The sequence below is a fragment of the Rattus norvegicus genome, chromosome 17 (genome assembly GCF_021556685.1).
Source record: "Rattus norvegicus strain SHRSP/BbbUtx chromosome 17, alternate assembly SHRSP_T2T, whole genome shotgun sequence".
Lineage (NCBI taxonomy): Eukaryota > Metazoa > Chordata > Mammalia > Rodentia > Muridae > Rattus > Rattus norvegicus.
In genome coordinates this window covers 24,972,501-24,988,585 of record NC_141550.1, presented here as the reverse complement: position 1 = coordinate 24,988,585, position 16,085 = coordinate 24,972,501, and the positions used below count along the sequence as shown (strand labels likewise).

General features: G+C 39.7%; 1 pseudogene; it reads left to right on the top strand.

The window, feature by feature from the left end:
* Positions 1-12,169: 12,169 nt before the first annotated feature.
* Positions 12,170-12,252, top strand: LOC120098031 (U4 spliceosomal RNA; annotated as a pseudogene).
* The last annotated feature ends 3,833 nt before the right edge of the window (positions 12,253-16,085 follow it).

The window sequence follows — 16,085 nt, the reverse complement described above, 5'->3', positions numbered from 1 at the left end:
CTTCCCATTGAATCTTCCTCTGGTGAGGACTGAATGGCAGATGATAGCCTGGCAGAAGGACCCACTTTGAGAGTTACAGGTGACACTGCGGGGCCAGGAGGAGCCAAGTCTCACCTCTTAGATAAGAACTCTTTCGAAAGAGCTACCCAACACTCCAGTAGAAAATCAAAGACCTAAGACTTCCGAATAAGCCCCACCCCTTAAAGGTCCACAGCACCTCCCAACACTGTCCCTCAGTGAACACCAAGTCTCTAACTCATGAACCCTTTAAGGAAATAACTTGTTCTTGTGCCATCCCGGACGCAAGACGTTTAGCAGTGACTTTTGAATGGGGTATCAATCTTCAGATGGGTTACATTCTATTTCATGGAGATACCAGCAGCAGCTCTCATCTCTGGAACTGGATGTAGCCCTGCCTGCTGAGGCATGTCAAGATTTACGGATTGCCTTGCTTGGACACAGTGATTCTACCTGAAAAATCAACCAAACAACAAGAAACAGAGAAGAGCAAACCCACTCATCTGAAAATAGCTCTACGCTGTCAGTGTAATCTTTATCCTGTGGTCCAGCCTCATCTACTGCTTTATATTTTAACCATGGACTACATTCTGAAGACCCTCTGATCCCAAGGAGGATGCATTTTGCTCTATCTTGAATACTCACGGGTGGGAGGTACGACATCCCACACTCATCAGATTGACAGAGAACAAGAATTTCCATGGCAGGCTACTTCCAAGAAGTGAGCTAAGATAGCCTCAGACTTCACTGCCTCCAAGTAGAAACAGATTCCACTCCTGAATTCCCTAGTTTAAATGTTTCAGGCAGCTTTTCATGGCCTGAAACACATAATTTTTGTATGTTTTTTGGAGCCTTGATTCTGTTTCTCTTTGAGTATCCCTTCCCACACATCACTTTCTGCGTGCAGTAGTTCTGAATGGATACATCAGCCTTTTCAATCATGCTGACACACTATCTCTCCCCACTCCTTTCCTCTCTTCTTTACCCCTTCCCCTCTCTTCTTTACCTCCCCCCTCCACTTATATAGGTCTACTTTCCCAATCCTCCTCCCACACCACGCCATGTTTATAGTTCATGTCCTACAGAGGAACTAAGGGATTTTCCTGCATACAATGCTATTCAGAATGTACTGGGGTCTCCTGGGAACCAACTCTACTGACATGAGGAGGAGGAGGAGGAGGATGAAGAGGAGGAGGACGAGGAGGAGGACGAGGAGGAGAGGGAGGAGGAGGAGGAGGACGAGAGCAAGCATGACAAGACAGTTGATGTTGCATTCATTGACTAATATTCCTGATAGTCTAGCCTGAACTCTTGGCAATCTCACTGGTACAAATCAGAATTTCCTTCTGCTTTCATGTTCTGTTATTTCTACCCTCAGAAACTACTGTGAGAGGAATGAGCATGAGTGCCAGGATCATTGTTAATGATCATAGAATATGACTGGAACAAAGAGACTTTGGGTCATGTTTGCAGTAAGCTCCTTTATGCAGAGTGCAAAGGCTAAGAATGGAACCCCCATTCATTCTATCTTCTCTTTGGCTTCTGACCTATGCCCATGCAAACTGACTCTTTGGCTCAAAGGAAGCAATGCAATATTCTGCTATCTTTGCCTGACTATGTTAGCTGAATTGAAACAAATGTGCCTCTAAAATATATGTACACCAACCCACTGGAGACCAACAGGGAGCCGCTCAACAGCCTTTTATTCAAGTTAATTCCACTACTAAAAAAAAAATGAAATAGAGAAACACAAGTTATTGCACTTGCAGATTACCCACATTTTGTTTAACTGTGTATAAATGAAGCTAGAGGGAACATAATTCTGTCATTTTCTGTGCCAGGAACTGAGGTGAGCAGGTTTTTGGGCGTTTGAGTAATACAGGCTGATTTTACTGGCAGACATTAGCCCATCGTCATCTAGACACTGTGTCTCTAGTCCCACTGAGTACTGCATTAGTTCCTATATTGAAAAATGTGTTTTCTAATTCCAAGAAAATGTCTAAATGTGGGCTCTAGTTAATCGTTCAGTGCTAAACAGCCAAGCTATAAAAGAAATAAGAAATGGGAGAACCCTTCTCTGTTGAAGGTTAATAGTGAGGTACTACTCGATCGCGAGCTTCTTATCACTTGGTCCAAAGGCAACGCACAGGTCTTAAGTCTTCGTACTTTCCTCGTCAGAGACATAACGCAACCCTTGGCTGCCATCAAGCTCTACAGGGTATATTACAATTCTGCGATGCAACAGGAGTTTGGTTTATGGTTGAGTGAAGAAGGAAAATGTATTCACTAGATACACAGTAGCATTCTATTTTTTGTATAAAGTTTCCTATTTTTTCATTCTCAGTAGTTTAGAACATCAAAGAAACCAAGGGAATGTTTATGGAATAACCTTTTCCAACTGAAGGAAAACATCCACTCTTGCATACCTAATTGGAAGCTTCCTCTCGATGGCTTCTAATTTTATATAGATAACATTATGAACCACTCATAGTCATGTTGCCATGGTAGGAAGGAACTGAGAAACCAGAAACAAGTGTTTTCATTATTGGACGCAATAGTAATGTTTCCCATTGTACTGTCAGGCATGAATGCAGTCTCCAGAATTTGCACACGAATTCTGAGAAACCTACTTACTCATTACTTTGCAAGTGCCAGTGGCAGAAAGTAGAGCATCAAGAGAACACGAAAGAGTCCTTCTGTGGTCATTCCGGAGAGAAATCTGTCAGTAGAAAACGGTGCAGATAATGTTATCCACACCAGAGGAAGAGGGAGGGCAGTTACATTCTTGAGCATCTGTAAAAGCAGATGTGGATTTATAAGGCCAGAGTGTTGGTGCCTTGTATCTGGGTTGTCTATTTAATCCTATATACCTGTCTGCGTTCCATCATCCCTACTCTTGCTACCTCCCCGTGTGTGAGTAGCTAGTAGAGCTTTAATAAAAGTTGGCTTTTGGTTTTCCGTCTTATCAAAGGCTTGCTACTACTTCACTCAGCCAGCTTTTATCACATATCTCCTGGGTAGCAGGCATGTTTTAAGATGAGGATTTGATTATCATTCAAACACAATGAAGCTAACAGCATAGAAGAACATTATGATTGAAGGAATAGTTAGTCAAACTTCCCTTGAAAATGTGATATGTCACAACACAGAAACACAAAGGAACATATCAGCGATGGTTAAAGAGTAGGCGAGGACAGAACATGACTAAAGTCTCATTGTGGTTTTTGCTACAAAGAAACAACAAGCCAAAGTAGAATTGGTTGGGAAGGGCTGGTTTGGACAATTTCACTGCGCTCTTGGATACAAAGCTACCTGTCATCTAGCTCTGGGTATGATCCAGCAAAGGGAATGACAGAACTATGTCAGTCTGGAGACTAAGCTCAGCATGGGTTGGTTTGCAATGAAATGATCACGGGTGAGTTAATCTTTGAGAGTAGAGCTAGTCTTTGCTCCAGAGTCTGCAAGGTCCCAAACATCACAGAAACAGAATAAAGAGACAATGAAGAGGGCACCCTAGTTACTCCAGGTAAGAGAATATAGAAAAGAGTTTATATCTCAGACCAACAAGTAATCATGGTCAGAATTTATATGTGCTACTCTCTTTGACTATATACTTTTATCTTGTATATGAAATACAGGGTCTCTCAGCTGCCAAGGTTAACTAGGGACTAGGCAATCAGAACCGTAGACATGAATTGCATAGGTATGTGATAGCACTCAGAAGTGTCTGGTCATAGAGATGTTTAATACATGGATGCTTTCTATTCTCCCGGAACTTGGAATCCAGAGAATTGGTCATACTGTGGCTCCTCATACATTGAGACATGGCAGTGATAAGGTTGAGTCTAGATCTCTGGGGACCACAGACAACAAAGGGATTCTATAAGGCATCCTATCCCATTATTACTGAAACTCAAGGAGAAATGACAAATAGATTTTATTTTTGGCAGCATTTTTGAGTCATTAGAAGTTTGTGTAATCAGCTACATTCATGGCTAAAGATTAAGTCACCAGTCTATATTGTTTTCTAAGAACATTAAAAACACAACTTTAGGGGTTGGGGATTTAGCTCAGTGGTAGAGCGCTTGCCTAGCATGTGCAAGGCCCTGGGTTTGGTCCCCAGCTCCGGAAAAAAAGAAAGAAAAAAAGAAAAAGGAAAAAGAAAAAACAAACAAACAAACAAAAAACCCACAACTTTAAAAGCAGAATAATTTGAAAGTCTTTTAAAAAGAATGTTTGTAATGACAAATAAGATTGGTTCCATGAATACCCTGTCTTCTCTCCTTCTATCCAGGAATATGTATATCTTCATTTTAATAAAGTTACTTTTATCTGAGTACAAATTCCTGATGTATTATTTATTCATATATATTGATTTGTACACTATTTATATCTATTCATATATGTTCATTCATATATTCATATATACACACATATATATGAATAGTCTTGGACAGAGTGCTATCTATATGAGAATGTATTATATATTTTTCCATCTCTTCAAATTCCCTCAGCTTGGCACTTAATAATCGCTGCAGTAAGAAATTCCAAATAAGTTTTTCTTAAGCTTCTCCCATGCAATTTCTACAGACCTTGCTCCTGACCCAGGTCTTTTTGCTTCTCTAATCTCTACCTGGTGAGAACATGGGAGCATCTCGGTAAACTCTGCATTCTCACATGTGCAGTGCACACAAGAAGGACTGAAGTCTACACTTCCAACTTGTCTGGCAACTCTAGGCAGCTGACCTATGACCCTGCTTTCCTGTATTCCTCGGGGTGAGCAGTTCTGGGGCACCTCAAGGAACCTATTGGGGATAAGACACATCCTGTACAGTGGTAAATTCAAGAATATGTCCTTGTATTCATTGCCATTCATTCTCTGTGTCACTCCCACCTTCTATTCCTTGAATCCCTTTTCAAATGAAGATCCTAAGCTTTTAGCCCTGTGAAATTATCATTCTTAATCCACTGACACAAGGTATGCCCTCAGAAGAAAGAACGGAGGTGCTGGATTCAAATGCTATCCATACAGTGGTAGTCCTGGACAACTAGATGGTTGATGGCAATCATGTCTGGCAGGAAGTAGCAGCAAAATCAGTCATTCCCATACTTGGGCATCATTAGAATGAACCCCAAGGAGAAAGCAAAGTCAGAAAACATGGCAGCTGTGACACCAACAAAAACAGCTCACCCTTGATCATTTTTTGGCTCTGTGACTCTTCTCTTGTTCCTATTGTCCATCCTTGTGCTTGATCTGGGATGAAGCTCTTCTTTAGCCTCCCTTTTTAAAAAAAAAGATTTATTTATGTATTTTATGTGAATACACTGTCACTGTCTTTAGACACGCCAGAAGAGGGCACTGGATTCATTACAGATGGTTGTGGGCCACCATGTGGCTTCTGGGAATTGAACTCAGGACCTCCCGAAGAGCAGTTGGTGCTCTTAACCACCGAGCCATCCCTCCAGCCCCTTCTTTAGCCTTTTTAAAGTACTGTCTGACTAGACCTTTCTTCCTTCTAAATAGATTTCTAAAACAAGATACATTCTCTCCCGTACAGTTTTAGATAGTCCCTAAAAATTGAATATTCATTTTCACTTTCAGTTTGAAATATTTTCCAAATCTTTTGATTTCTTCATTAATGTCTGGGTTATGCAAACATGTCTCTTATTTAATTCTGAATCACCTGTGGTTTTCCTTGCCCTCTGTGTTATTAGCTTTTGTGCTGTTAAATTTTCTTGTTTTGATGCAATAGATATCTGACACAAGCAACTTATGGGAAGAGAGGTTTGCTTGTGTTCACGGCCTCAGATGGCATGACCCATTGTGAGGTCTGAGGTAGTTCAGGAGAGTGAGAATATGCAACCAATTATAGCCAATCAGGAAGCTCAGAGTGGAAGTGTTCAAGGCCTACCTGGTAATCTACTGCCAGCTTGGATCCATGTCTCAAATTCTACTACATCCAAGGACAGCATGGCTGCCTAAGGTTCAAGTTCTGAAACACATAAGCCCATGGGGAGATGTCAGAATCAAACTGTAAGACCATTTCAATTTCCTAATGTTTATCACGTTAGTAACTTTCAATATTTTGATTTGGGAAGCTAAAGGGTATTGAATGCAGGCCCCCGTGTACACTAAGGATGGGTTTTACCATCAAGTTCCAGTGCTCACCCTTATATTGGCCTATCTTAATTCCACTGTGATCAAAACACATGTTCTGTCTAATTGGAATTATTTAAATTATTTTGAGACTTCTTGTCTTAGGTACTTCTTGTTTGGTCACCATAGAGTCCACCTGAGCGGGCACACTAAGTATTGGAAAATAGCTCATTTTCTTCACTCTCTATGAAATTAGCTGTACATTCAACTACTGAGCCAGCATGATCTAAATTGTTTGCTAGTTATTTTTCTATCTGTTTTTGGTCAGTTGGTCAGAGAGAGATATTACAATCTGTACCTATGATTGGAAAGTTATATATTTATTCCTTAGCTTTAGTCAAATTTCATCCATGTTTATTTATGGTTGCTGCACTTTCCTGAATCAAGCCTTTCATTGCTTACGATGTTCATCTTTGTTACTTTGAATCCACTGTCTTAGTGCCTATTCTATTGGATAGTAATATGCCCTATTTCAGCCTTATGATGTTTGGTATTTGTCAACAGTATCTTTTCCCACACATTTAATGTGAATCTCCCATCACTCATGATGAAACATACACTAGGATGTATGCACTTATTCTCACATTGTTGACTTCTACCAGGATAGAAATCTTGGTTCCAAAATGGGAGAAATGTGCCCAACAGGAGACACAGAAGTTTACTGAAGGTTTTATAGCAATGATTTCTGTCCAATCTGTTTGGACAAAGAAAGGAATTGCTTTATTGTTGACTTTTTTTATAATACTATAGCAATCATATTTCTTTTGTACCCTGAAGACAGTAAAAGAGTAACTGTGACCCAAGGATTCAGCAAAGTCTTTGGATGTTTTGTGCCTGGTAAGAACACTGAAAGGGCAGTGGTAGCAACTGTGGTCTAATAAGGTCAATAGATAATATTCTTAGGTTGTTGAATAGTTAGAGTCTGGGTTTCCCTGTGAGTTGAACTTCACAGACCAACCTAAATGCTGATGGAAGGTGAAGGACCTATATGAGGAGTAGTGGAATCTGGAGATGACAAGTCCTAATCAAGTCTAGAAAGCCAGCTTAAACCAGCTGTGCAATTTGTTCACCAAGCCTTGCAGGAGATGAAGTTAGCCATAATTTTGAAGGGCATGACCCAATAGATGGGCAGGCATACTGTCGTAATGAGATGGGAGGGCAGTCTTCAGTGTATCTGCCCCTGTCATTCTCTATCCTTCTTCCTGGATCTTGCAGGTCCTCTCCTAATAAACATCCTAGACATAAGTCTTTAGCTCAGAAGTTCTTGTCTTGGTTGAGGGACAGCAAGATGATTGGACAGTATTATGCTACTGGCTCATAAGCATAATTTCATTTACCTCTCCTAGTAAATTGGATGCTAGTATGATACTTAGAGAAAAGGAATTATAATGCAGTATGTTCTCCCTCAAATTCTTTCCTTAATCGAAATAAAGTTTTATTTAATGAAGACTTCTTTCCCTTCATTGTTCTCAGGGATGCCTGAAGGTCTATGCATTCAATTCTCTATCCCTTCTTCATCATAAATGCATAATGAGTGTCCAGAAAATTCCAGACGGTTCTGCGGATATGGATATGGAGACACAAGGGCTGTTGAGCATAAAGTAACCACAGCTTTCTCAGTGTTTATATTTTTATCAGTTAGAATCAGGATAATAACAGGAAAATAGGATTATGCATTTACGGTGGTAAGGGCCTCATAAATGCTGCCAAGTGGTTTACCTAATATCTGCTCCAGTGAGTTTCTACTGTGTTTACCAACACTGCAGAAGCTGAGAAAACCATAACTCCTTGTCAGGCTCACTTCTAAAAATATTGATCTTGTAATTTAGGATTCATGAACAATGAAATGAGGACTAAGCAAGTGGGAGAAAGATGGAGTACCAGGGATCCAATTCTTTGGTACAAGAACAAAATGTATGCCACAGAACAAGACTGGCATTTTCCAGATGGTTGCTACGGTGCAGCCCGTGTTCATCAAAAAGCATTCAGTCCTTATCCCCTTTGTGGGTGAGAAGCAGGTCCTTCAGTTACTGTTATTATTGTCAGTATCACTGTGCTATCACGGAAGCTACTATAACCCAATATTATGTCTGTCTTAGAGTGTCTATTGCTCCAGTGAAATGCCATGACCAAAAAGCAAGGTGGGGAGAAAGGGGTTTATTTGGTTTACACTTCTAGATTGTAGTCCATTGTTGATGGAAGCCAGGCAGGAACTCAAATGGGGCAGGAACCTGGAGGCAGGAGCCAATACAGACACAAAGGAGAATGATGCTTACTGGTTTGCTTATCATGGCTTACTCATCTTGTTCTCTTACAGCACACAGGACCACTAGTCCAAATATGCTACCACAAACAATGTGTGGGAATCTACCCCTTAAATAATTAAGAAAATGCCCTTGATCCAGGCCTTCTGGAGGCATTTTCTCAACTGAGGCTCCCTCCTTTCAGATAACTCTAGCTTGTGTCAAGTTCACATAAATCTTGCCAGCCCCGTGTCTTCATTTGAATGTATCTATGCCCGCGTTAAAATCCCTCTCCATTTGCTAGGTGCTAGGTAAAGAACTGGCTGTCAGAAAGGTGATTAGGATTCAAAACGAAGGATACACAGCCACTTGCCTTACAGTTTGAAAACTAACTAATAATTCAAGATTATGTACTTGATAAAGAGGATCCAGAGATCTGCCCCAGGGCAGCTTCCAGGGATGAAATATTGCTTTGCTTCTGAGGCTCTGAGAATTTCTTTCCCTTTCCCCGAAGCAACTTTTTCTGTGGTTATCTTATTTGACAACAGAAAGTGAGTCTGACAAGTGATTGGTACACTGGAGCATTGCACAATCATTTACCTACACCAGGCCTGGTCCCGTGTGCCAACTATCCAAATGCTCTTCTTCTGAAGAGAATCAGGTCATTCCCTCTACTCAAGCTTACTGTGTGTCCTGGCTGTCAGTGTTCCTAGGACAATTGTTAGGACTCAAACCTTGGAATGTTCTAGTTAGAAAACCCTCTTTTCTTTATTCTCTGTGCTAGCAGACCCCCTTCCAAATGGGTTTTGGTTCATGAGCTCTCCATAGCTTGGTGATCTGAGAGGCCAGAACTATCCTCCAGCTCCAGTCAAAGACAACAGAGGTTTCTATCCACTCACTGTATGGATTTAATTTGCACCCATAACCTATCAGTCTCTAGAGATCAGCTAATGCCATGTCAATTGTGCCAGGAATCCACAAATGACCAGTACTCAGGCAGCCACTGCATCAAATCTGTCTACTTCAAAAGGACTGTGGAATGTGAGTCTTGCTCTCACTATGACCATTTTGTCTAGAATGATCATACATTGTTTAAAATAAAGAGACATCTATTAAAAAAATATACCTTCCTTTCATTGGCAAAAACTTGGTGAGTTAAAATCTTTCAACATAGCACTAGATGATGTTTTTGCATTTTGGTAAAGAGATAAATTATGTGATGAAAACGGGAAATATGGGATCCAGTGTTCTTAGTATGTTTTGGGGATGACATCTGTGATAATCAACAGTGACCATTAGACCTAGCATTGTTGATTGTGGCAATTAATTACACCCACTTTAAAAAAAGATTCCGGTGTAGTGGTACACACCTTTAATTTCAGCACTCAAGAAACAGAGGCAGGAGGATCTCTGTGAGTTTGAGGCTACCCTGGCTCTACAGAGTGAAATTCAGTATATATAGGAATATATAGAAAGAACCTGTCTCAAAAACAAGAAGAAAGAAAGAGGAAGGAAGGAAGGAAGGAGGGAAGGAAGGAGGGAAGGAAGGAAGGAAGGGGAAACCAAGGGGAAACTATGATTAGTCAAATGACCAGTAATACACTTAAAACTTCATAGCTACTGTTAATGCTAAAAACAGATGCCCTTGAGAATTTTCTGTTTCTGTTTCTTCCTTTAACATTGAAAGAATTTGGTTCCCAGCTTTACAGAAATTAAGTTTGGTGAAATACACACACACACACACACACACACACACACACACACACACACACACACACATATATATATATATATATATATATATATATATATATATATATATATAGAGAGAGAGAGAGAGAGAGAGAGAGAGAGCAAAGTTATGCTGCCTTAGGTAACTAAGTTAGACCAGCAGGTTTCCAAATAAAATGTAAAAAGAGATGTAGGGACACATCTGTTTTTCTCTGCACCAGGTCCTAGATTCAATCCCTGTCACACCCATTTTTTTAAAAGGGCAAAAAGACTTCATGAATCACATATTGAAAGATTCCATTTCTTTCTTTTTTTTAATTGAGCATTTTATTTGTTTATATTTCAAATAATATCTCTTCTTACCTGTCACCCTTCATAACCTCTCCATTCCACACCCCCCCTTTGTCTCTATGAGGGTGCTCTCCCAGTCACTCACCCACTCCTGTCTCACTGCTCTAGCATCCCTCTGGATGAGGGATCAAGCCTCCACAGGGCCTCCCCTCCAATTGATGCCAGATAAGGCCATTCTCAGCTATATATGTAGCTGGCACTATGAATTCCTCTGTGTATACACTTTGGTTGGAGTTTTAGTCCCTGGGAGTTCTGGGCAGTCCAGTTGGTTAGTTAATATTGGTCATTTCTAGTGGTCTATTGATAACATTGAAGTTCACAAATTAGAAACTGTTGATTTTAAACATTTGAAAAGAAGATATAGTGCTCCTGCCATCTATCCTCCCATCTTCATCAGACCTGTCGAGCCTGAACCATACAGGTAAGCTTCCTTTTCCCCACCCATGTTCACTGCTTACTGAGACCTCTGGAGCAAGCAGAGCTGCCCTGGGAGGACCTCCATTACCCTGCCACCTCTCTTCTCACCTTCATCAGAACTACTGAGCCTGAACCATACAGACCTGCAGATTCAGAACCAGATAATCCAAGGATACCCACTATAGGCCTGCCACACCAGCACCATGGAGGTTAACCCCTTCCCGATGTCTATTACAACAGAAACATCCAGGGACCAAAGCCACCCAGATGACGAAAGGTCCTCAAAAGAATACATTCAACAAAAGCCAGGGCAATATGACAGCTTCAGAGCCCAGCTACCCTTCTACAGCAAGCCCTGGACATTCTAACATAGTGGAGGCAGAAGAAAAGGACCTTAAATCTAATCTTATAAAGATGACAGAGGCCTTTAAAAAGAGGAAATGAATAGATTCCTTAAAGAAATACAGGAAAATACAATTAAACAAGTGAAGGAAATAAATAAATAAATAAATAAATAAATAAATAAATAAATAAATAAATAAATAAATGTTCAAAACCTGAAAGAGGAAGTAGAAGCAATAAAGAAAACACAAACTGAGGGAATCCTGGAGACGGGAAACCTAGGGAAGAGAACAGGAACAACAGATATAAGTATCACCAATAGAATACAGGAGCTAGAAGAGAAAAATCACAGGTGTAGAAGCTACAATAGAGGAAATTGATCAGCCAAAGAAAATGTTAAATCTAAAAAATTCCTGACATAAGACATTCAGTAAATCTGGGATACCATGAAAAGATATAACCTCAGAATAATTGGAAGAGAAAGGGAAGAGTCCCACTTCCAAGGCTCAGAAAATATTTTCAACAAAATCATGGAAGAAAACTTTCCCAATCTAAACAAAGAGATAGATGCCTGTAAATATACGAGAAGCTTATAGAACACCAATTAGACTTGGCGAGGAAAGAAAATCCTCCTGTCACATTATAATTAAAACTCAAAATCTATATAACAAAGAAAATATTAAAAGCAGCAAGGTTAAAAGGGCAAGCAATATACAAAGGCAGACCTATCAGAATTACATCTAACTTCTCAAAAGAGACTCTAAAAGCTAGAAGTGTCTGGACAGATGCCTTGCAACCTCTAAAAAAGTACGGATGCCAATCTAGACTATTATACCCAACAAAACTCTCAGTCACCACAAATGAAGAAAACAAGATACTTCAAGACAAATTCAAATTCAAGCAATATCGAAGCTTTGTGCACTGGCAGTATCGTAGCCAATGAGGTTTATCCGAGGTACAATTATTGCTAATTGAAAACTTTTCTCAAACAATATCTATCCACAAAACCAGCCCTACAGAAAACACCAGAAGGAAAAGTTCCAACCGAAAGGGAAGCACACACAAACACACACTAATATACACACACACTAACACCAGCAACATAAAAGTTACAGGAAATAACAATCACTGATCAATGTTTCTCAACATCAATGGACTCAATTGCCCAATTAAAAGACACAGGCTAACAACAGAATGGATAGAGAGAGGGCCATTGGAGTACAGGTTGGAGTAGCTAAGATCAAAAACTCAAGAGATAGCATATGCTGAAGAAGATGTGGAGCATCTCACTACTGCTTGGAGTGCAACATTTGTACCACCACTTTGAAAATCAGCTTGGTGGGTTCTCAGAAAGCGGGGCATAGTTCTAACTCACAACCCAGCTATACCACTACCAGGTATAGACCCAAAAGATGCTCCACCATCCCACAAAGACACTTGCCCAACAATGTTCATAGCATCTTTATTCATAATGGCCAGAAACTGGAACAACCTAGATGCCCCTCAACCGAAGAATGGGAAAAGAAAATGTGGTACATCTATACCATGGAATGCTATTCAGCTATTAAAAACAATGGCTGTCCTGAATTTTGCGGGCAAAGGGGTATATCTTGATAATATTATCCTGAGTGAAGTAACCCAGTCCCCAAAGGACATACACAGTGTGTATCCACTTATAAGTGAATATTACCCATAAAATACAAGATACCCATGCTACACTCCACAGACTCAAGGAAGCTGGACAGGAAGGAAGGCACAAGCAAGGGTGCTTGAGTCTTACTTGGAAGGGGGAATGGAATGGTGGTAGAAAGCAGATGAGAGAGGGAAATGGATGGGGGAATGGATCAGGAGGGGGTTCAGAATCAGACATGGGTTGGGACAAGGGGGATGGGATAGCTGGATGTCCATAAGAATGAATGGAAATCTACAACTGACATGAGACGGGTAGGAGACATCTCCAGGAAGAGACTGAGACCTGCGGTAGAGGAGTTGCTGAAGAACTAATGGGGGCGTCATTAGTTATGACCCATGGCATTGATGATATGGAGTCTGGGGAAGCTGCCTCCCATAGCCAGGCAGGGACCCTGGTGTTGTGACAAGGACACAACGCACACACAAAACTCTTGACCCAAAACTCATCCTGTCTACAAGAAGTGCAGGGTTTGGGGATGGACCAGAGTCCTCAGACTGGCCAATCCCTACCACTATTAATGATACTCTGTTATGATTGCAGACAGGAACCTAGCACGGCTGTCCTCAGAGGGGCTCCACTTACCAACTGTCTCAGAGAGATGCAGATACCCACAGTCAAACAGTGGATGGAGCGTTGGGACTCTTATGAAGAATAGGAGGAAGGATTACAGCCTCTAAGGGGATAAGAACTCCAAAGGAAGGTGAGCAGAATCAACTAACCTGGACCCTTAGTGCTTTCAGAGATTGAACCTCCAATGAAAGAAAATATATGGGCTGAACCCATAGATGTGCCTTACCCACACATATGTAGCAGATGTGCACTTTGGCATTCATTTGGGTCCCTAACAACTGGAACGGGTGCTATCCCTAAAGCTGTTCTCTGTACATGGGATATGCTCTTCTAGCTGGGCTGCCTTGTCTGACCTCAATAAAGAGGAAGCACCTAGTCTCCCAGAGATTTGAAATGACAGGGTAGGTGGATACAGTGGGGCCACTATTCACTCAAAAGAGAAGGGGAGGAGGGACTTGGGAAGGATGGTGGGAGGGGATCACTGAGGGGATGTAAAATGAATAAGTAAAAAAAAAATTAAAAAATTGTTTAAAAGAAAAAGGAGGTTGTACCTTCAGAATAGAAACATTTTAAATCCTACCCCAAATATATTGATATATAATTGAGGGATCACATGCACAGAACATAATTATTTGATAAAAATATACCTTGCGAAATGATTACTGAAGTCAAATGAACCAAAACATCTCTGATATCTTGGTTATCTTGTGAGTATAGAGTGGAGGAGGAGGAGACACTTAAGGTCTTCTTGTTGATTTAACAGTTTTAACATAGCACATTTTGTGTTTTACAATAATTAATACATTAGATATTCACTTGCTTCCAGGACTTTGTGTCTTATAAATGACCATTCGCACCTTTACATCAGCTCATTTCCTGAACTCCCAGCTCCTAATCAAACTCTATTTGAATATTTATTACTTCCTTCATTTATTTATTTTTATATATGGGTTAGCTTGGCATGCTTCTTAAACTACCTGGGATCCTAGTTTAAACCATTGTTTCTTTCTTTTTTTTTTTTTTTTAAAGAAAAGCACCTAAGCTAGTTGAAGCTTGCATGGAGTTTTTCCAATGTGTCCAGCCGACTTATACTATTTTGGTAGCAAACATAAATGTTTAAAAGCCATGGAGTATGCTGAAGAGTTACAGATGAAAACACATGTTTTAACTGAATATAGTTTGAGGACAGTGGCACCTAAGATAAATTTAAGTTGGTACTTTAATGAATAAACAAAGCTGCACAGATGCCACACAAATGAGAGTACAGTCTCATTGCTCCATTCTGTAATACACTCTCAATATTGTGACGAGACCATTGATTTCAGACTCATTTCAGCAGTAGAGCAAGATGGTGTTAAAATATGAGGCAGGTGCTTGCAGTGAATAATTGATTCTCTTACAGAGGAGTTGGTATGAAACAGTATAGTCGTTTATCTGTAAATATTCTAGTTCTGTGTAAATGAATACAGAATTTTGAAAATGTCTACATGGCTTTTACTTTTCATCTATGAATTTTATAATTGTTCATTTCTGATGCTGTAAAATATGTTGACTTCTATATAATTTCTATTTGTTAATGACTGAATTTGATATGGGTAGTAATCATGTGGTTTTGTTCTTACTATAAAAAATGATGGTGCTATTAAAAAGCCTATTCATAAACATTGTGAAGTGATTACTAGATTGATAATTGTTTACATTTATTACATTATTACTGTAACTCTAACAATCTCTATGATATTATCCAGAACTTGTATGATAATACACCACTAAAATTGGATGGACTGGACTCTTCTCTCAGTACAACAATTAACAGAGATTATGAAAAATTTTTAAAATCAAAAAATTATTTTTGCACTTTAACATTTAGAGGAATAGTACTAATACTAGTTTAATATAGTCCTACTTGATAACATGCCTAAATCATATATTCATAGATGAATAATCTAATTTAATGGAATTTTCTTAGCACCACCAGCAGATTAAGTCACATCACAGTTATAGAAGATGAAATCATGTGACTTGAGATAGTTATGAAAAAGAGAAAGTTATGAGTTGGAATAAAATCACTCCCTAATGATGAGTCCAAGAGAATCTGTAACTTTGCTGACATCGGTCTACATCTTACTCTGTAACTTCCTTTCCATCACTTTCTATCTTACTCTGTAACTTTGATGATGTCACTATCTTACTGGGTAAAGTTGCTGACCTCACTCTGTAACTTAGTCTGTAACTTTGCTAAGGTGACTCTGTAACATTGTATCATGATGACAGAGAGCTTCATTGCATTTTACTGAGAGGATAATTTTTTTTTTCTTTTTCTTTTTTTCGGAGCTGGGGACCGAACCCAGGGCCTTGCGCTTGCTAGGCAAGTGCTCTACTACTGAGCTAAATACCCAACCCGAGAGGATAATTTTTTAAAAATACTTTTTCATATTTTGACTGATGATCTTTTTACCAATTACCTTCTAGTTCTGGTGAACACTAAATCTATGAGCCTAAAATGGGATCAATGACTGTTTAATCACATTGTGAACCTTTCAATGTGGAAGCCATTTATATA